Source organism: Rhipicephalus microplus, chromosome 1 (genome assembly GCF_043290135.1).
Source record: "Rhipicephalus microplus isolate Deutch F79 chromosome 1, USDA_Rmic, whole genome shotgun sequence".
NCBI lineage: Eukaryota > Metazoa > Arthropoda > Arachnida > Ixodida > Ixodidae > Rhipicephalus > Rhipicephalus microplus.
The window spans coordinates 194,604,945-194,626,910 of NC_134700.1; positions in this window are offsets into that span (position 1 = coordinate 194,604,945).

A 21,966-nucleotide genomic window follows, 5' to 3' on the forward strand; every position below is an offset into this window, starting at 1 on the left:
ACCAACGGAGCCGACACTGGTGGCGGGCTTTCTGCGACACGAGCTCTTTAATACTGTCGCGTTAATAACTGGACAAGGCTGCAACATACATGGGGGGGGGGGGACATGGTCGAAGGAGTCCGAGGACGGGGCACTCCCGGAGAGAGCTACACGGCGTCAGGAGATCGCGGACGGTCGGCCGATCATGAGTGCGACTGTCTGCTGAGTCGCGGAGGTGATCGCTTCTCGCGCCTTGGTTGGCTGGGTGGGGCCTCTCTTGTCATTTCAAGTTGTGTCCGACTATAGTACGCTTTCACAAATTCAGTAACCACAGATGTCTTGAAACGATAGATATTGTTTTGACGTAAAGTAGGTAATTTAACCAAGCTTGTAATTTGTAAGCCCCTGCTTCCAATTCATGCAATATGATAGTCACTAGAATTCAGTAATATCTTGTTTGTGCTGTATAACAGTGCAGGCTGACGCCTTGCTTTGCGCTCTGTTCATATTGTTAGAAGACGCAGGGGGACTTATTGATGTCATTTTGATGACTGCTGTCTTTCACTACTTACGACTAAGTGAGCACTCTAATCAAATTGATATTTAGGTTCGCTTCACCATGAGCTAGTACCATACTTTTGTCTTTCCTTAATTTGTGTCCGTCAGTGTGCCTGTTCCATAATACTGATAAGTTCATTAATCAAATTTAGAACTATTAAACGTTGTCACTATATTCTTGTCAGTTGAAAGATAGTCAGTACACATATCCGTGTACATACTCGAATGAATTAATACCAGTTAAACTAGGTTAAAAGCTTTGTAAGGTGTCTTCTCTCATATATCTGTGTCAAATTCTTGCCCTTGTCTATTCCCCAAGAGTTGGGTGGCCAATTGGAAGCATAATTGGTTAACCCGCTACCCCTTATATTTGTTTTTCCTTCACTATTACAATTCACAGTAGTTATTGCAGAAAAAGAGAAAACACGTAGAGATAATCAGAGCTGGAAGTGCGCTCACGTGCTCTGAAACTGCTTCCAATTAGCGGCAAATATAAATACCTTTCGCGTGATGTCTTGAATGCATCGACGGTGGCTTCGATGACAAATATAAAGTTACTTATGTTTGTTGTGGCTGGAAGGCCTCCGTGCTTGAATAACGGATGGACTTGCATGTTATATTTTCATATAACGACAAAGGTCCCGGACCCAGCCCCCCAAACGCAGGAGCCCTAACACAGTGGTTTCAGTGAGGCCTATGTAAGCCATTCATTCTGTTTGCGTATGTATAATGGCGACACCTGTCGGCTACAAAAAAGTACACGTTCCTGGCGCTTGGTGGTTGGAACAAAGCGCCAGAAACAGGAAAACATTTAAACATCCATTCATGTTGCACAAAATGGCATTTTCCTTAACACTGAGGCTTGTAGGGCCTTCGAAAAAAAAATGGCCCTCAAGCGTCAAGAACTATTTACAGAAGACCTGGAAACATTTACCTCAGAACCAGTGTTAATAAACAGGGGTTCACAAGCACTTGGGATATTACATTAGTTTTGCCGGTATCTTTAACAACATGTCGCACTGATGATAAGTGGGCGTTGCCGATAACTATGCTACATAACGTGTGCAAAACTGAACAGGAGCCGCAAAGACGCACACCCTTCACTTTATTACTTATTTCATGACAGCCCAGTTCTGCCGCATTTATTAACATCAATGGCTTCTTATGTGAGAAAAGAAGTTCAATTTATTAATCAGTGTCCGGCTTGAGGCGTGAGATTTCCTTCTCTAGACTTAATCACACTTTTTCAGATACATTCCGCTCTTGACCCTAAAACAACCAAGTAGAACAACACATTATTGGCATAACTGGTTAGGCTGCGCAGCAGTGGTAAGCATACAAAAGAAGCAAAATATTTTCACTAGAGGAAAATGGAAAGCTGATTGCTTAGCGAGTACCAAAGTAACAACTTTTTTTGAGCCACTAGAACGCAGACTAGAGTAATATTTGAGCACCTAAATATCAATTAACCAACACGGAAAGAATGCGCGAACAAACAAATAATTATGCCACCCAGCAGTGTCCCTTCATTTTTGTAAAATATAATTTTTAGAAAACTTTGACCATTTCAAATGATCCGGCTACACGAAACACACGTTAGACTATGACAGAACTATGAGAGTGCAACTGAAGTAACTACGTGCTCACAAATCATCTATTGTCATTTCTTACTCAGAGCTCGCACGTAAACACAGCCTATAAATTGCGCCTTTGAAACTGTCATCTTAAAGTGGTCGAGTTTTTCCCCGCTTACCTTCTGCTTACTTTTTCAGTTACGCTAGAAAGATGGCGTGGTCTCCACGGAAACCGCGAGACGCATGAAGTTTTCTCAAGTTGAATGCGAGAAAATGAACTTGTCGTGGTGCTAGCGCCAAGAATGGCATTCAACCAGAAGGGGTCCGGACGCGTTGCGAAACAAAGCGCCTCTTGCCCTGCATACGCGCGTACGACTCCTATTCTCAGTGTGCGCCACTCTTCGAAAACTTGGGCAACTTCGCACTTCGCGGGCGACGAGACACTCGGTGCACAGTCCGTGCCATTCCTGCCTAATCCTCTTATTCTCTCTCATTTGAATTTAGTCAACGACCGTGGCGAAATGGCGAAGAGACTTCTTGTACTTGGCGACCACGTACGCGCATGGGCTCCGCTGAGGGTTCGGTGAGCCGTTGCGCGTGCCGTTCTCCAAGATTTATTGAAGGTGAAGACCGTAGTTTCTCGCCTACTCGTTCATTCTGCGATTTTGTGACTTTCGAGTGGATTACGATTGAGATTGTATACAATGGTGGCAGTAGCCTTTGTATACACTGTACACTATTCACGCACGCAATAGTAGTTTTTGAAAAACTCAATTAGACTTCAGCTTCTGCATTCTGGAAAGCATGGTGACATGGGTCGAGTTGTGTATTGTTTCTGTTTATTTTATTTTCATTTTGGCTTCAGCCTAAGGGTTGTTTGCCAGTAACGTCTCCTGTGCGTTTGTAAAAAAAGTGTATTTCAAACTATTGCGAAATGTTCACTCACTTCAGCTCCCATACATTTCGTATAATTAAATCAGAGAATAGGTACCGCCACTTCGTTGAGTTCCTCTGGCAAGTATGAATATAGAGTAACTATTGTTTTAAGAAATTCGCGCTGATTCAACGTTAAATGCATGAAAAATTGTTGAAACAGGAAGATAGCATGATAAGTGGACGTGGTTTTCATTGTATTGTTTTCATCTGGTTGAAATCTTATATTTCCTTTCTGCATGTGCACACCTCTTTGAGAGGTACTGGTAAAAATACCCAGCACCCCACCAGAATGTTGCAGGTGGATCAAGTGAATCTTAGAGGCAATGAATCAGTTGAACCTTCTAGCATATTTATCCTTTGATTGTTTTGTTACGTTTTTCTTGTTTGTTGTACCTGCATTGAACTCGTGTTGTCTTGCTCATAGATAGAAAGTTTCTCCCTCTGTCGAAATAGTAAACTGACCGGCTCTGGTAAAAACTCTACCGATATTTTTAACGCAAGTACTTCTTTTTCTGCTTATTTCAATCAGCCTCATCCTGTATTAGCGAGCCAACCATCGATTTTTTCTTCGAAGTACATCACCGCATTCTCGTGTTACTTTTTGCTCTAGCAATACGCTTTCAATTTTGTTTTACATATTAGATAAATCAATGAAACACAAACGTCAAGATTGTTTTGTCTGGACCTCTGCTGCCCATGCACTGATTGCAATCCCTAAATTTCACTGTAGTTATTGGTATGAGATGCTCGGAGAAGAAATATACGAGTAGCTAATTTGTAAATTGCACTGAAGTTAGGTTTGGCAACTTCTTCGGTTTACCATAACCGACCATATTCATTTAAAGAGACCTAGGGATTTTTTTTCTCTTTGGAGAAAAAAAATTTCCCTAAATCTCTCTAAATATTTATGGAAAGCAGTTTTTCCTAAACTAATATGTGTTTGTGCTGTGAAAAACAATTTCCAAGTTCAATTTTTTGGTATATTAGTGCATTTGTTTGAAAATATTCACTAATATCACTGTGCTGAAGGTGAAAAAATGTCGCAGTCTAAATGAAAAAGCTTTACACACCATTTTATTTCATGAAATCACAAAGGTAAGGGGTCATCACATTTAGGTGGGTGGGGGGAGACATGTAGTATCGCAGTATTTTATACAAGTGACCAAGAAAAAGGCATTCCGTAAAGGTTGAAAAAGAAATAAGTTATCAAAATAATAATAATAATAATAATAATAATAATAATAATAATAATCAGAACGAGCATATAAAGCGCAATGCGTGAAATAATCTGGCGCGGTAGGTTTCAAAAATTAACAAGCCATTCTGATATTTTGCAACTCTCCCGTAGAAAAAGCTTGGTGTTGTTCATATAAAACATGGAGTGATGCACGCTTACTTAATATATAAACAATGTCTTGAAAAACGTTATTCTTAATCTTTGTCATATCTGATGCAGGACAGTGTGATGAAAAATAGTTTAAAATAATGGCAACATATCCATGTAGAGTGGGGCGAATAATTCGTCCGTCCATGCGTCCGTCTGTGTGACCGTCCATGCGTCTGTTCTTGCGCCCGTCCCTGCGTTCGTTCATGCATCCGCCCCTGCGTCCGTTCATGCGTCCATCCATGCATCAGTCTGTGTGTCCGTTCGTTCATCTATTCAACACTCCAAGTCCCACCATCTCGCATCTTTTTATCATATATTCCCCATATAGAAGCACTGCCATTCAGTGGACATTCCAAGGACTAAACGAGAAGTGGCACACGCACACTTTCTTACGGCTTGCGCTTTGGGTCTACTTCCCACCTTCCACCACCTTGAGTTCATGGTATATACTAGTTCACTGTATTCATGGCACTGCGGCCCAATGCTCGCTAAACCTTTCTAAAACCAAGGAGGTTACGCCCAGTGAGTATAACGTAGCAACCTTTTCTGTCAGATAGTGCTCAATGTACATGCCAGTGGCTGCTAATGTGAAATGAGAGACGGGAGGATTCAGCTTTCAATTTCTTACGGCTTGCGCTTCGTATCTGTTTCCCCCCTTTAACCACCTCGAATTCATTCATGGTATATACTAGTTCATTGTATTCATGGCCCTGCGGCTCAACGCTCACTAAACCTTTCTAAAACTAAGGAGGTTACACCCAGCGAGTATAATGTAGCAACCCTTTCTTGTCCGATAGTGCTCAATGTACATACCAATGGCTGCTAAAGGGGATCGCAGCGTGCACGTTGACTAAAAGCCGAATGCTCCTGTCTCTCATTCCCCATTAGCAGCCATTGGCAAGTACATTGAGCACCATTTTCTATTGTAAACAACGCACAGAAGAAATCTCTCACTGGCACCACCTTGGAGGTCAAATGTTATACTTATTTCGGGTATGTGCCACTGGTGGTTACGTACTACGAGGGACGCACAATCCTTGCCATAAGAAGCTTCGCCTCTAAAATGAAAGCATATTATGCCATGTGGCAGTTCATCTCTCGCAATCTGCTGAATGGTAACGAAAAAATATCGTATTTGTTTATTTCCCTTGAAGAGTCTCTTTGGAGCGTCTGATGTTCAAAATGGGACGGCTTTTGCTCCCCCATAGTACAGTCCAAGTACTCTAAATCGTTAGCAATTTTTTCTAAACACATATGTTTATTAGAAATGTTGACTGCCAGATATTCGTTCCAAATATATCCTTGCATTCTTTCCCTAGGCACTTTTTTTTTTCAACTTTTTTTTTTTCAGCTGTGCAAATAACCGCGTACATGCAGCCTATTGCTCAGGCTGCGCTTTTCACAAAAACTTTGGTGACCTTGGCGTGGCTCTAGGGGCCAGCTCACTAGCAACGTGGCAGCATCCACAAAAAAAGGGAAAGAGATAAAAAACAACAACAAACCAAAGAAATAACGCGGTGGGTGAAAGGTGAGAAAATGGGAGGTTAGTGTAAAAAAAAACATACATATATATATACTTGGCGGGTTCGAGTGAGAGCACCTTTTCTTTGGTTCAAACCAGTATTCAGGCAATTGATGTCGAACACAGACTTAACAGACTCAACCGCAATGAAGTGGGAAGAGCAGAGTGGTGGCACAGCGTTGTGGACGGGGACCAGCCCCGTCCCCCCTTGCACCCCTCGACACCACCACTGGACATGGCACAGCGCTTTTAGTGAGTATAGAGGGGGTGTAAAAGAGAAAAGGTGGAAGAAGGAAGAAAAATAGAGGTTGTGGGCGGGATGTCCTTGCGTCAGTAGAAATACATACAAGTATTATTGTATGAAGCTCTATGTTTCTGTCTATCTTCTTGCTTCACGTGGAACCAAATAATTCCCTAGATGTTTAAAAATTTTCCCTTTTCCCCTAAATACAAACCAAATTCTCTAGATCTAGGGACATTTTCCTAGAGTTGGCAGCCCTGGTGTGTACATTTGTCTGTTTGTTCTCCCTTAACAATATCCCAAACAGCCGACCCCATTTGTAGCGCCCACCAATATTGCTCAACGTTGAGCGCTAATACTTGTGTGATTTTCATTTAAAAAGCAATTACTGTGCATATCTGAGGCACCGTAACAGCACGTCAATATTCTGTATTTGTGTCTTTTTACTAGAAAAGGCATGCATAAGTAATTCCAAGTAACGTAGCGTTTATCACGTCGCGCTAACCCTGCAATGCTTTCCAACGCTTCGCTAAGATGATATGGCGATGGCAGCTACCCGTCACCTTGCTTTCTACACCTTATCACCTCCAAGACGGGCGCGATGGTCACCGCGCTTCGTTTTCCAAGTTGACTGCCAGATAGCGCTCATGTCTCACGTGTGACGTCACTTGATGCTCTCGTTCGCATCCGCCGCACGCTTGAGGCTCACGAACGCAGCGCCTCCAAAATACCATTCACCAGTTTTCTTGCGCAGAACACGATATAACCGTTTTGTTCACTATCTCTAGACGCAAGACTATCTTAGAAGTGTGCCAGTTGGGGCTAGTTGGTATGACATGACGATAGTTATAGTGCGAGAACCGAACGACGACAAAGGGACAAGAATGAGACGAGTGCTCGTCTTCTTCTTGTCTCTTTGTCGTTGTTCTGTTCTCGCGCTATAACTATCGTCAAGGCAAGACTATCATCTTTCGACAACATTTGCAGAGTAACATGCAGATACGGGGCCGATTTTGAATGTGAAGCATTTTTAGTGAACATCGGCTACTTTGAGCGTATCTATCTATCTATCTATCTATCTATCTATCTATCTATCTATCTATCTATCTATCTATCTATCTATCTATCTATCTGTTTATCTATCTATCTATCTGGCCGCCTACGACTTTTAACTTTCCTGACCGTTTCGATAATGGTATCAATACCACACTTGGTATGGCATAACCTGACTCTATGAAGAGCATATTTCACTAGTCTTGACATGAAAATCATGACGTGCTTGTCACGACTTACATTTCATGGTCCCGCAGATCTTGCAGTGGTTTCGTTCACATGGCGTGTTGCAAAACTGGTATGGTATGGCATGATTGCATGGAGAACACAAGTGAATGACCCTAACATGCAAATCACGACATGCGTGCCATGTAAAAACATGACTACATGCCACGCTCATGATGCGCTCGCTGCCGTTTCGCTAGAGTCACTTATACTGAATTCGGTATAACAGTACGTGAATCAATGACGAAGTTATGTGACTGGTGAAAACATAACAATCATAAGATGCGTGTTATGTAACAACATGACTACATCCTACACTCATGATGCGCTCGCGGCCGTTTCGCTACCTTCACATGTAGTAAACTCGGTATTACGCGACGCGTAATACCAAGTTTACGTAGGTAAATGACACATCCAAACATGATAATCAGGACATGCCTGTCATATAACAACATGACTCTATGCCACACTGATGATGAGCTCGCGGCTGTTTCGCTAGCTTCACATATGCCAACTTTGGTATTACGTGACGCCAATGAATCACGAAGATATGTGACTGGTGGAAACATGATAATCATGAAATGCGTGTCGTGTGAGAACATGACTACATGCCTCAGTCAAGGCGCCAATACATTTCGACGTGACGCGATGCGTGTGCTTGCCGGCGTTCAATTCGTTGCGTCACGCCGGCGTTGAAACGTCAGGTGCCGGTCCTGCCATATACTCGCAGGCGCACGCCACGCTGCAATGCTTCGACGCATGCGCGTTTAAGCACGCCTGGAGTCCCTCCGTCCCGAAAAGAGGGAGACGCAGTGTTGCCTGGGTGACGCATCGGCGCGAAATGCAGCATGTCGCATTTTGCGCTGGTTGCCGTTGGGCCACGCTGACGGACGCTAGTCGCGCCGGTCGTGCTTGGCGTCGAACTATAGAGTGCTCGCGTTTTGCTAAGTTTTTTTTTATTGATATGGTATAAGATCGTTTTGCTAAGTTAGTGTCACTGTGTTCGGCGTGCGCGCGCGTCAACGCTACATTGGTGTGTATAATTGGGCGCTTCATGACGTGCTCACGGCCCTTTTGCTAGCTCATCATATACCAAATTTGGTGTTACGTGACGTCAAGAGATGACGAATTATATGACTGGTGCAAACATGATAATCATGCACGCGTGTCATGTAAGAACATGGCAACATACCACACTCATAGCGTGCTCGCGGCCGTTTCACTAACTACACATATACTAAATTTGGTATCGCGTGACGTGAATAGATGACGAAGACAAACCAGACATCGAAACCTAATAATCATGACAGGTCATGTACGGCCTCATTTACCCCCACCTCGTAACGTTGCGCTGATGATAAAGTGACATATCAACATTTCTCATTCGTGTTTCGCATATCATCGATTCCCACTGTACGTGGATACTGTCCATTTTCTAAAAAGACATCCGATTTTGGGATATTATTTAGGTTTCGTAGTTCAATACTTGAATTATAAAGTAAGTTGGCTAACTTGGAGCACATTTGGTCGTAACAGGTTGTGGGAAAAAAAGCGTAGATGGCCACCTCAGGGCCTTGTTTCGGATTGAAACGTTCTTATGCCATTCATCTCTAATGTATGTATATGGTTTATGGATCCCAATTCTCTATTTACCACGATTATGAGCGAGCACTATAAAAATGTACGGGTGAGCTGGAAGCCACCGTGAAAAACGCACACGATATATAACAAGAGCATGGATGTGTTAAGAACAAATGTCTGACGATTTAGAGTACAATGTACTCTACTATGGGAGAGCAAGAGGCTGTCCCCATTCGTAAGCAATTACATCCTTGTCTCACAAGTGGCAAAAACAAGTTCAGAAATACATTGTTAACGGAAATACATACTTCATACCAGCTCTTTGACTTGAGGTCCTGCTCGTCACTTAACGATGAACGCATTGGGTTGCCCTACCACTATATAACACGTGTATTATCTGTATGTCCGTATTTTACTAGAAAATGCAAACATAAGTTATTCTACGGACCGTAGCGTTTGTCACGCGGCAATGATCATCCAACGCTTGCAGGAAAAAGGAAGTGCTTCCAACGCTTTCCTACGTTGACACGGTGGTCGCACCTACCCGTCGCCTTACGTTCTACACCTTATCACCCCTGAAACTAGCCCGCACGCCCGACTCAGAGCCGCGCGTTTCGTTGTCCAAGATAACTGCCAGATAGTGCTCTTGTTTCATGTGTGACGTGACTTGGTTCACTCGTTCGCCTCCGCTGCATGCTCGAGACACTCTAACGCAGCGCCTCCAGAATACCATTCCCTGAGTTTCTTGCACAGAGCCTCACATAGACGTTTTGTTCAATCTCTCCAGACGCAAGACTATCGTCTTTCGACGACATTTGCAGATTAGCATTCAAATATGGGGCCAATTTTTTCGTTGGATGTGCTGGTATGTATATATTTTATATTCTGTAGATATAAAAGTATAGATATAGGACTAATATAACGAACATCTGCATCTAAATAAACTCACTCGGTTATTTAGATGCAGATGTTCATTTTAATAGTGAAAAAACTCTTATACCATAACACATAAAAACGACAATGTATAAAAGCAAGGTATATTGCTAGAACCTGCATAAACATGTGTGAACTTTCCACATTCTATGCTAGCAAACTGGTTTAGAAAGACCAGTAGTGTATTGTAATCAAACACAAGTGCAGCAGATTTTACTGCAAAGGCATGCTCGCGATCTCCGGCAATTGCACGTCACATGTGACGTCAGGAACACCGGAAAATGGCGTCGTGAACGATCACAGGCTGGGCCACGATGCTATCAAAAAGTTTAAATGGAACTGTTGAGATAAAGGTCTATGGTCTTCATTGTTCCTTGCATGTGCTTCCGCTATGCTTTACGACGCGTCGTAAATGGTTTCCGTGACTCGTGCGTTGCTTTCGTTCTTGCGATCCGGGAAAAACCACGGGCGCGTGAAATTGATTCTGGCGGCATGCAAAAACTATAAATAATAATATCACTTTGGCAGTTGCGCATATTGTTCGTCTCTTGCTACCCGTATTCGCTGAGTACATGTCAAAACAAAACGTGGGCGAGCAAGTTTCGCCGATTCTTCGTAGCTTTCACTTTGACAGGCTTGACATGACGTTACTGCGCACGTGATCGTTCAGATGAGATCTCTACCTAACACGCAGTGAACAACATCGTGCTGGCTGTTGGTGTGTCATTTCGCCAGAAAGACCATAACATTTCAAATCATCTATATATCGAGAAATATATAAAATATAGAACCGTTGTTTTTTGTAGCCTGTGTGTAAAAACGCTTCTGTAGTAAGGGCGCCTTGCGAGACAAAACAGAACTCCTCTGGTGCGATAAATCATGAAAATCTGAAAGTAAACCCACTTTCTTATCCCGGTCTGCAGGAATATATCAGTTCGTTAAATTTTTTGTGGATATGAAGACATGCCTGCTTCTAGGTCTACTGCACGCCAGTCATCAATCGGATGCAGTGCAAAATTTAACTCCCTTTAATATCCGATTTCTGCAGGTGAATATGATCCATGCTATAGAAAAGAGTCAGAGCACGCATTTTCGTCTAATGATGTTTTCACTTTGCTGGGTTTTTCTAGTAGGCCCGTGTGCTCAGATTTGGGTGCACGTTAAAGAACCCCAGGTGGTCGAAATTTCCGAAGCCCTCCACTACGGCGTCTCTTATAATCATATGGTGGTTTTGGGACATTAAACTCCACATATCGTCATCATCATCATGGGTTTTTCTATGCCGGTGCTCCATAAGTCATTTATCGCGGTCATGGTCGATCCAGCTCGATCAATATCAGGCGCTATTACACGGTCCCTTTTCATCTCGATCAAGCGCGATAAGACCGAGACGATTTGAATCTGGCTGAAGTCTGCATCAAAGTCATTATAAATTTAGGTATCAAGTAGCCGCGATGAACTTCTCATGGCGATTAAGGTTGCCGGTCTTGATCTGCCCGATTCCGAACAGCTGATCATAATCATTGATTCCCCTGTGACACCTGCGTTAGATAAGGCACCATCGTCTTCAAATGTTCGTGCATATTTAGGTACGATTGCATAGCTTGAGCTCATGAGCTGCTCTTCTTAATCATAATTGCATGAAAATAAAGTGCAAATGCAAGTAATAAGATTTATTCCTTTGATTTTTAACTCAGTGATATGGCTACGTAGCTGACATATCAGCGGTCAGAAGACGACAACGAGGAAGTGGTCTGTCGGTTGTGCGTGCTGTCTTCTATAGTCGACGCCATACGCATCAGTTTGAATATAAATTTTAAATAGACACGCCTCGTGTCATTTTTACGTAACATCTTTGTGGTGGAGGTGCTGGGTACTTACCCGTCTTCATCACGAAGCTCCGCAACGGCCGCATCATCATTGGTACAATCATGTCACAGGTTGAACAACCATCGTCTTCACCACCTGCCCCTACCGTGACTTCTACATACGTCGTTCTACCTCCTGCTCGTGATCCCGGTGTATTTTGAGGTCGAGATGGCGTTGACGTCGACAAATGGATCAACCGGTACGAACGGGTCAGCGCAAGCTATAGGTGGGACCGGACTCTTATGCTTGCCAATGTGCTTTTTCACCTCGATGGCCCACCGCGAGTGTGGTTCGAGACCCACGAAGCAGAGATTACGAGCTGGGACTCCTTTAAATAGAAGATCCGCGACCTTTTTGGCGACACCATTGGGCGGCAGATCACAGCGCGGAATCAACTGGCGGCTCGTGCACAGACGTCGACGGAGTCGTACGTGGCGTACATTCACGACGTCATCGCCCTATGCCGCCAGATTGACGAGCACATGAGTGAGTCTGAGAAAGTGGTCCATGTGCTGAAAGGCATAGCAGACGACGGATTTAATCTTCTAGTTTACAACAACGTTGCCACCGTCGACGCCATCATTAAAGTGTGCCGGCGGTTCGAAGAAGCCAAGAGCCGCCGTATTACTCAGCGATTCACCCGGCTGCCCAACAAGGCCGCAACCTTATCGTGTGAAGCCGCCCGCCAGTCCCCCACGTATGACAACGTCACACGCATTGTTCGTCGGGAAATCGAAGCCGCCTGTCCGGCTCCTTTTCAACCACCCGTTTTGAAAACGCTCGCCTCTGACCAACAACAGCCGTCAGTGGCGTTAATACAAGCTGTGGTGAGGCAGGAGTTTGCGAACCTCGGCGAGCATGACCCTTGACTCTCCCTGAAGTCCCGTCCTACTCCCGAGGACACGCTCGCCGATCACCTACAACAATGCCTTTCCGTAACCCTTCGGAATGGCGAACACCCGACGACCGGCCTATTTGTTTTTCCTGCCACCAGCCTGGGCACGATTCTCGCTATTGCCGCCGCCGTTAGTCAAACCAACCACGTCAGACTTTCTCTACCTCGGCGCTCATGCATCCGACGACCCCTCGACGTTCAGTCGCCACACCCTTCAATTTCTATTTGTCGTCATCTTACGAGCCTTTCACTGACGCTCCTCTGCCCGGACGCCGCTACCCTGACGCCCCTTCGTCCGGTCGTCGCAGCTCTCGCTCCCCGTCGCCGCTACGTCGTGAATCCCGCTCTCCGCCACCTCGGCGCTTTTCCTCACCGAGCTTCTCTGGATGACCGCAGCAGGAATACTAGATGTTGCAGCTTATAGAGGTGAAGCTGCAATACCAATGACGGCCGAAAATCCTCTACTGACGCTTCCCACGCACCATAGCCTGCTTGAAGTACAAGTCGACCATGTTCCTGTGACCGCCCTCATTGACACAGGTGCGCACCTGTCTATTATGAGCGCTTCTCTACGCTTCCGCTTACAAAAGATTATGACGCCATCTACGACGCAGGCAATACGTGTTGCCGATGGCGGTACTGTACCAGTAATTGGAATGTGCACTGCTGGTGTCAGCATTACCGTTCGTCATGCTGTGGTCCTTTTTGCCGTGCTAGCCTGCTGCTCTCATGACTCCATAGTTGGCCATGATTTTATTCCGGCACACTCGGCCTTAATTGATTGTTTGTCTGGTACTCTGAGCCTTGATCTACCAATCTTCGCTGACTACTCTGCAAAGCCCACCAGCCGCTTGAGCCCAACCACTTTCGTTCGCCTGCCACCTCGAGCCGTCACGTACGTGTCTTTGTCATCGACCCCTCCCGTTCCTGACGGTGATTATATCGTTACGCCAATTACTGACGTTCATCTGACGCGCAGTGTTACTGTGCCCTATACCATCGCGACCATAGCGGATAACTGTGTGGTACTTCCGCTCCTTCACTTTGGTTTCACCCCTCAAGTGTTGCCCTGCCAGATGTCTCTAGCCCAGCTAACTGCCATAACAGAGGACGATGTCAGTGTTGTCGCTGTATCTGCTCTTGATCGAAGCGCAGTCTCACGGTCACCCAGCTCAGACGATGGTATTTTTCGAAACATGATTGGATCGGAGCTGTCGACTCACCAGGCCGACGGTCTCTGCCAAGTTTTGGCCTCATACAGTGACATTTTCGACAATGACGATCGTCCCTTGGGCCAGACTTGGGCAAACCACCTTGAACGCCTTTCGACAATTCTATCCATATTTCGACGGGCCGGCCTGCAGCTCAATTCCTCCACGTGCCACTTCGGTCTTCGTCAGATTACCGTATTTGGTCACCTTGTTGACGCTGCTGGCCTACGGCCAGACCCGGCGAAAGTACGCGCTGTAACAAACTTCCCATTCTCATGCTCTGTTCATGATGTTCGCAGTTTTGTGGGCCTCTGCTCCTGCTTTCGCCGGTTCGTGAAAAACTTTGCGGCACTCGCACGGCCACTCACCGACCTTCTCAAACAAGTCGTCCCATTTTCTTGGGGCCCTCCTCAAGCTGACTCCTTCTCTCAGCTAATCACCGCTCTAACGACACCTCCTATTCTTGCACATTTCGACCCCGATGCCTCTACAGAAGTGCGAACAGACGCGAGTGGTCACGGAATTGGTGCAGTTTTGGCGCAAATTCAGCGGGGCAACGACCGTGTAGTCGCGTACGCAGGCCGTCTGCTTTCTAAGTCTGAACGCAATTATTCTATAACAGAACGGGAATGTCTCGCTCTTGTTTGGGCGGTTTCGAAATTCCGTCCTTACTTGTATGGCTGCCCTTTCCATGTCATCACAGATCATCAAGCGCTGTGTTGGCTTTCTTCTCTGAAGGACCCCACTGGATGACTTGGTCGGTGGGCATTACGCCTACAGGAGTATTCCTACTCGGTTGCTTATAAGTCTGGACGTCTCCATCTGGACGCCGATTGCTTATCCCGCTACACTGTTGATCAGCCCGACGAACCAGACATCGAGCCTAGCCTCAGCGTCATGTCAATGTCCCAGTTTCTTCAGATTGGTGATGAACAACGTCGTGATGCTTCTGTGCGACAACTTATTGACCGTCTCGAATCTGCTCCGAACAACGCGTCACTTCGCATGTACGTTCTCCTGAACGGCACGCTGTACCCTCGTAGAATCCAGCCAGATGGCCCTGAGCTCCTTCTTGTCGTGCCGAAAAATTGGCGTTCATCCGTGCTGCACCAGCTTCACGATGAACCAACTGCTGGTCATCTGGGTGTATCTCGGACGTACGACCGCGTGCGTCGCCGCTTCTTTTGGCGTGGTCTCGCCCGGTCCGTTCGCCGTTACGTGTCCTCCTGCGATAAATGCCAACGTAGGAAGCGACCTACTGCGCCCCCGGCTCGACTTCCTCAACCGATCTCCATTCCAACCGAACCTTTCTTCCGTGTTGGTATAGATCTTCTCGGTCCTTTTCCCGAGTCGAAATCGGGCAACAAGTCGGTCGCCGTTGCTATAGACTACGCGACTAGGTATGCCATCGCTCCAGCGCTCCCCACCAGCACCGCTACTGACGCTGCGGACTTTTTGCTCCACGACGTCATCCTACACCATGGCGCTCCTCACAAATTACTCACGGATCGCGGCCGCGCATTTTTGTCCCGTGAAATCGACGATCTTCTGCGCTCTTCCTGGACGCACCACAAGCTGACCACTTCCTACCATTCCCAAACAAATGGCCTTACCGAACGGCTAAATCGAACCCTAACGGACATGCTCGCGATGTATGTGTCCTACGACCACCAATACTGGGACCTGGCGCTACCTCACGTGACCTTCGCGTAGAATTCTTCGCGCCACAACACTACTGGTTATTCACCCTTTTATTTGCTTTATGGCCATGATCCGAAGTTACCACTCGACACCCTACTTTCAACCCCTACAACGCCGTCCACCGAATATGCACGCGACGCTATTGCTCGTGCCGACCATGCACGTCAAATCGCCCGCTCTAGACTTTCGGCTTCGCAAGCCACCCAGAAAGCCATCTACAACAGTCGGCATGCTGACGTTCACTTCTCTCCCGGTTCTCTTGTTCTCCTATGGTGCCCAGTTCGTCGAGTTGGCTTACAGAGAAGTTGTTGTCTCGCTACATGGGTCCTTACCGTATCATCCACCAGGTAACCGACGTCACCTGTGAGATCACTCCTGCATCTGAGAACACAAGCCTGCCTGCAACCACACCCAGTGATGTTGTGCACGTCAGCAGGCTAAAACCTTACCACCTGCCTACTAAAGAGCGTAGTTAATGTGCACCGAGATGGCGCTTTTACAGCCGGAGGGGGGTGGGTAATGCTACGTAACTGACATATCAGCGGTCAGAAGACGACAACGAGGAAGTGGTCTGTCGGTTGTGCGTGCTGTCTTCCATCTTAGTCGACGTCATACGCATCAGTTTTAATATAGATTTTAAATAGACACGCCTCGTGTCATTTTTACGTAACGATGTTCTGAGATCACATCTATGAGTACCAAATAAAAAAAGGCTATTCAAAGTCTTTTTTATCAGACCGCACCTCAAGTGAGCTGAGCGTGCAGATTCTAATTTAGAGAGACATGAAAACAATAAAAGTTCACCTCCCTTGCATGCATCGAGGACTCTAAGGCAGCGCTCCTACAGTACCATTCACCCATTTTCTTGCGCAGAACATCAAATAAACGTTTTCGTCACTCTCTCCAGATGAAAAATTATCGTCTTTTGTCGACATTTTCAATGTAACATTTAGATACGGGGCCCATTTTTTTAACTATAGTCCTACACAACAGCAACTTGTGGTCACTTCCGACAGGGGAAGAGATGTTTGAAGTTTTTGCTTTAGTGGCATTTTTGTGAAGGAAAATCAAAGTGCATAAGAGCGAACGAGAAACTACTAGGGAAACAGGACAGTCGTCGTAGAAGCTTGAAAGTCACCATTCTAGAAATCTTCAACACTATTTATCAAACATTGAGAACATGCTTATTTGCATGCGTAGAGTGGTGCTAGGTATTTTCATAAGCTGGAGAAACCATGACACGCGCCTTTCGGTAAGCTCCTCCAGCTATTATAAACGTCACATCCAATCTTAGGCAGGTGGAAAGAGAGATAGTATCGAGCGAAAATATTTCTGAATTCACTCTGACCGTTTCCGCGCCTCTACAGTTTACTTTTTAATTTTTCTTTATGCCGGTATATGGAGCACGTTTCTGACGAAGTATACAACCCTCATTTCGTAATGTTGCTGTCGAGACAAAGTGCGTATGAACATGTGAAGATTAGCATAGAGTGGATGAAGAATTTTACCAGCGCCGTTCACTTCATCTACGTTGCAGCCATGCACGAGTAGCAGCCATCTGAAAAACACAAGAAAGACCGCAAAAAGACAAACTAAACACGTTGTTAAGAAAGTAATCAATACCCCTTGGGCTGCCTACGTATATGAAAAGTGAGAGTCGTTCAGCAAGGGATGCATAAAGCAACGGACATATAACCTTGCTACAAAAAACAGACTAGATAGACTGTTCACGACGTTTTTTAGGGTACATCATAAAACAGAGTTCCCAACCTATTATTGGAATAGACAATTATCATAAAGTAATTCTCAATGATCTGTCAGAGGATATCACACTTCAGTCATGCCTCTTCTTAAGGAATAATAAACTCATTCATAGCCTGACCGGAAGGCAAGCCGGAACCAAGGTACTGATAAAAAAATTAGCAGCATATCCACGGAGTGAATAATGGAGAGTGAGGTGAAGCATTCGTACATCCATTCACTCTTGCTTTCGTCCGTCCAAGCGTCCATCCACCCGTCCGTGTGTGCGTCTGTTCGTGCGTCCGTCCCTGCGTTCGTCCAAGCACCCACCCCTGCGTTCGTTCATGCGTCCATCCATGCATCTGTCTGTGTATCCGTTCGTCCATCTATTCAACACTCCAAGTACACACCATCTAGCATCTTTTCATCATATATTCCCCATATACAAGTACCGCCATCCAGCGGGCATTCCAAGGACTAAACGAGAGGGGTACACGCACACTTTCTTATGGCTTGCGCTTCGGGTCTTCTTTCCACCTTTAACCACCTCGAGTTCATGGTATATACTAGTTCACTGTATTTATGGCTCTGCGGCCCAACGCTCGCTAAACCTTTCTAAAACCAAGAAGGTTACGCCCAGCGAGCATAACGTAGCAACCTTTTCCTGTCAGATAGTGCTCAATGTACATGTCAATGGCGGCTAATGGGAAATGAGAGACAGGAGAATTCGGCTTTTTCAGAGCAGAGGGGCATATTATTTCAGAGCGGAGGGGCGTATCATGTAACGTCTCAACATGTCGTGAACGTTTTCTTCAATAACCTTCCGCTCAGCTACTGATACGCGATATGGCCGACGACGAACGATCGGCGTACCTTCAGTCTCGATGCGATGCGTGGTGACGCACGTCTTTGCCAATACGGGTGAATTGACGTCAAACAAAGCTTCGTGTTTCGTCAGTAAGGCAAACAGTTGCTGAGTCTGCGAAGGGGTCAGGTCAGAGCTGATGGTAGTTTTGAGGGAGGAGGTGGATGGAGAACGTGCAACAGGGTGATCTTCAGGAGAAGCGTCTTGAAAGGTTACCACAGAGAAAGGCTCTAGTGTAGCGATGCAAGCCAACGTTAAGCCCTTCGGAACCAGAATTTTTTCGGATGTCGGGTTTGTTGCGCAAACGAATAGGAAGCCATCGACAAAACGTATCAGACCTTATGCGAAGGCTATTTCTTTGGTGACACATCGTACGGAGGGTTGTACGAGCATATCGTCGTAGTCAATGCCATCAGACAGAAGTGTAACAATTTGCTGACTGTGCGGAGGTAGCTCATTGTCTTCTGCTGCATAAAAAATTGACGGCAGATCCACGAGGTGAATGACGATAAGATTGGGCGAAGCTCCTTCAAGTAATAGCGTGAGAATTTCTTCCGTTAATTCGCCTGACAAAACAAGACGTGAAACAATTTAAAAATGACAAATCAACGATTGATTGAATTAACGATTGTTTGATGATATGCGCTTTAGAAAACACCTGGAGTTTTTTTTTGTTTTGCTTTAGAAACTTCTGGCGTCTTTCGTTTTTTTATTTCATTAATCAACGATGTTTTGAAAAAAAATTATTGTTTAATCATGCACAGCAGAAATCTCACCAGGCACTACCTTGGAGGTAAACAATGGATGGTACTGGGAATGAGAGACAGCAGAAGTCGGCTTTTAACACTTCTACTAACGTTTCCTACTGAAACATGCCAATGGCTGCTGACAGGAGCATTCGGCTTTTAGGTAACGCGCACGCCGCGAACTTTTTATTGTTCAACAAAGCCCAGGAGAAATCTCCCAGCGGCACCACCTTGCAGGTCAAAATGTAACACTTGTTACACACTACGACTACGACTAGGAGGGACGAACGGGTTCCGCTTTAAGGAACTTCGCCCCTAAAAATAAGTGGTGGGTCATCTGCGTGAAGCGAATGGGTGGTATCGTTTATATGTAGGACGCGTTGCCAGCAGCAGATGCACGAGGACGTCGTTGAAAGAAAGTCCCATCTTAATATTAGCTGTGGAGTACATGAACTAAGCACTGCAAATTGCACATAATGGAGAAGTCTCTCAATGTACACACGAACAGTGCACATGGCGGAAGGTCGGATGGCGTCCCCTTGTGCAGCGAGCAACATATATAGGTCCATCGTAGGGCGTACTAACTTTGTGGAAACGCGCACACAAATCTCTGTGAATGACTGAGAAACTAGCACCAGTGTATATAATTGCTTTCACTTCTATGCCTTCCACTGAAACAGATATAATATTATGAGGATGTCCTGGAAGAATTTTTTTCACTTTGCTAAATGCAGCTTTTCCCCAAGAAGCTGCGTAATTAAGTTTTCCGGGCGACGGTTTGCGAACTGTGAGGCTGGTCGAAGTGGCGACGTAGAGCGACGAAGAGGGGACGGCGAGCGATGCCTGGCACCACGGTAGCGAGGAGCCATTTCAGGAGTTATTGATGGCGAGGAAGAGCGACCGTAAAGCGTAGCGTAAGGACAGTGCTGGAAAGTGGTTGCTGTGGCATCGTCATCCCGTTCGTAAGTGTGAAACCCATGACGCTCGTCTCGCTGACGCTTGCGACAGACACGTGCGATGTGTCCACGGTGCCCACAATAGTAGCATGTAGGTTTCGTCGGGCGCCATGATTGATAGTAGGGTTGGGTGTTTGGCTGCGGAGTATGGAAGCCAGGTGTGCTGGCGCCGGTCGTGCACAGTAAGGCTGGTTTTGCGTGCTGAGCTCCAGGGACGCCAAAGGGCTGGCCTCGTCGTCGGCAGTATCGGTAGAACGAAGCCTGGAGTAATTGCGGTGACTTGCACGTAAGTCATTGGGGCTTTAGGGACGTGAGGGTCTGTGTACGCATTGCCAGTCATAGCCGCCAACTCCTCCTTGACGACGTCCCGTAACTTTGTACTGGGGGTGTCAGAAGAAAACTGGCGCGCTGGTAACCCGAGCGACTGCAGTTCCTCTCGTATCATGGTGCGGATCATGGCTCGTAACAAGGGGTCGGCAGTAGGGTTGTCAGGGATGGCTGTGGGAGAGTTGTCCAGCTGCAGCCGTGCGAATTTGATCTCGTCCAGGCGCTGGCACATAGCTACAATGTCAGCTACGGTACTTGGGTCCTATACGACCAAAGCATTGAAGGCGACAGGCCCTATGCCTTATAGCAGATGGCGCACTTTGTTCGTCTCGGCCATGGAGGCGTTGACGCGTCGACAGAGGGAGAAAACATCCTCGATATACGAGGTATAAGACTCACCTAGTTGTTTGCGACAATCAAGTGTTGTCTTCGCCAGACTGGCTCGAACTGCCGGAGTTGCGAAGAGTTGTCGCAGGTGTTCTTTGAAGACGTTCCAGTTGGAAAAGTCGATTAGGTGGTTAAAAAACCACGTCTTCGCCACGCCAGTAAAATAGAAGGTGACGTGGCGGAGCTTGTGCGGATTGTCCCAACGGTTCGCTGCGCTCACAATGTCATAATGGTGTAGCCAGTCGTCCAAGTCTTCATGTCGGAGTCCACAAAATAGAGGGGGCTCACGAGGGGGTCCACTGACGATCGAAGAGTGAGTAGCTGAGACAGTCGTAGCCGGAGGGGTAAAGAGAGAAGCACCCGAGGGCTCGTGCTGTGGCATGCTGGTGGACGCATAGCCCAAACGGCGACCTGAGTGAAGCACCAGGAGGTTAAGCGGGCGAGCAGGAATGGGGAATCAAGGAGCAAACTCCACCACTTGCGACGAAGTACTTTGCACGCCTTTATTAGGCCTGGAAGACGTGGCCAAAAACAGTTTCCTCCGAGGCACAGAACCGACTCAAGGGTCATCCCCACTAACGATGAAGATGAAAAACACCAGGTGATGATGGTTTTGTCTAGGTGATGAAGAAGCGTGCTTTAAATGCCCACACTATATATACAATATATATGAATAGTATATATATGAAAAGATATATAAAAATAGTAGGTCTGCTTTTACATATCTGACGTGAATGTAACGTAATATAATTTTACGGTCACTTTCGAGTGCTTTCATACATTCTTCCACTTACAATTCTGTGTAGGATATGAAAATTACGCATACATCGAACATGTTAACATTTTATAGGAGCGCGGTCAAGTCCACTTGAATAAGTAGTCTCAAGAAAACACAATATTATTGCTTCCTTCTGATGTGAGTCTTTATATTGGACCCAAGACAATTACGATCCAAGTTATGGGACAGAGAACGGCTCATGCTGCTCCTTTTTACCGTGGAAAAGGAGGGGCATGCCGAGTAAGTAAGCTTCTGACTCATAGTAGATAGATACCAAGAGAAACCATCTTGTTGAAGGCTGGAACACCATCTGCTATAGAATAATAGAGCGCCTTTCTAATAAGTTTCTGGAACTCCACGCAGTTGTCGCAAGTGAAACTGGCTAAAAAATTAAAGATACAAAGATTAAAAAATAAATGTGAGGGTTGGTCATGAACAAAGCTTAGAACAATAAAGAACTATAATAAAAATTCGTTTCTTTCTTCAGCGTCGTATAAGCGAA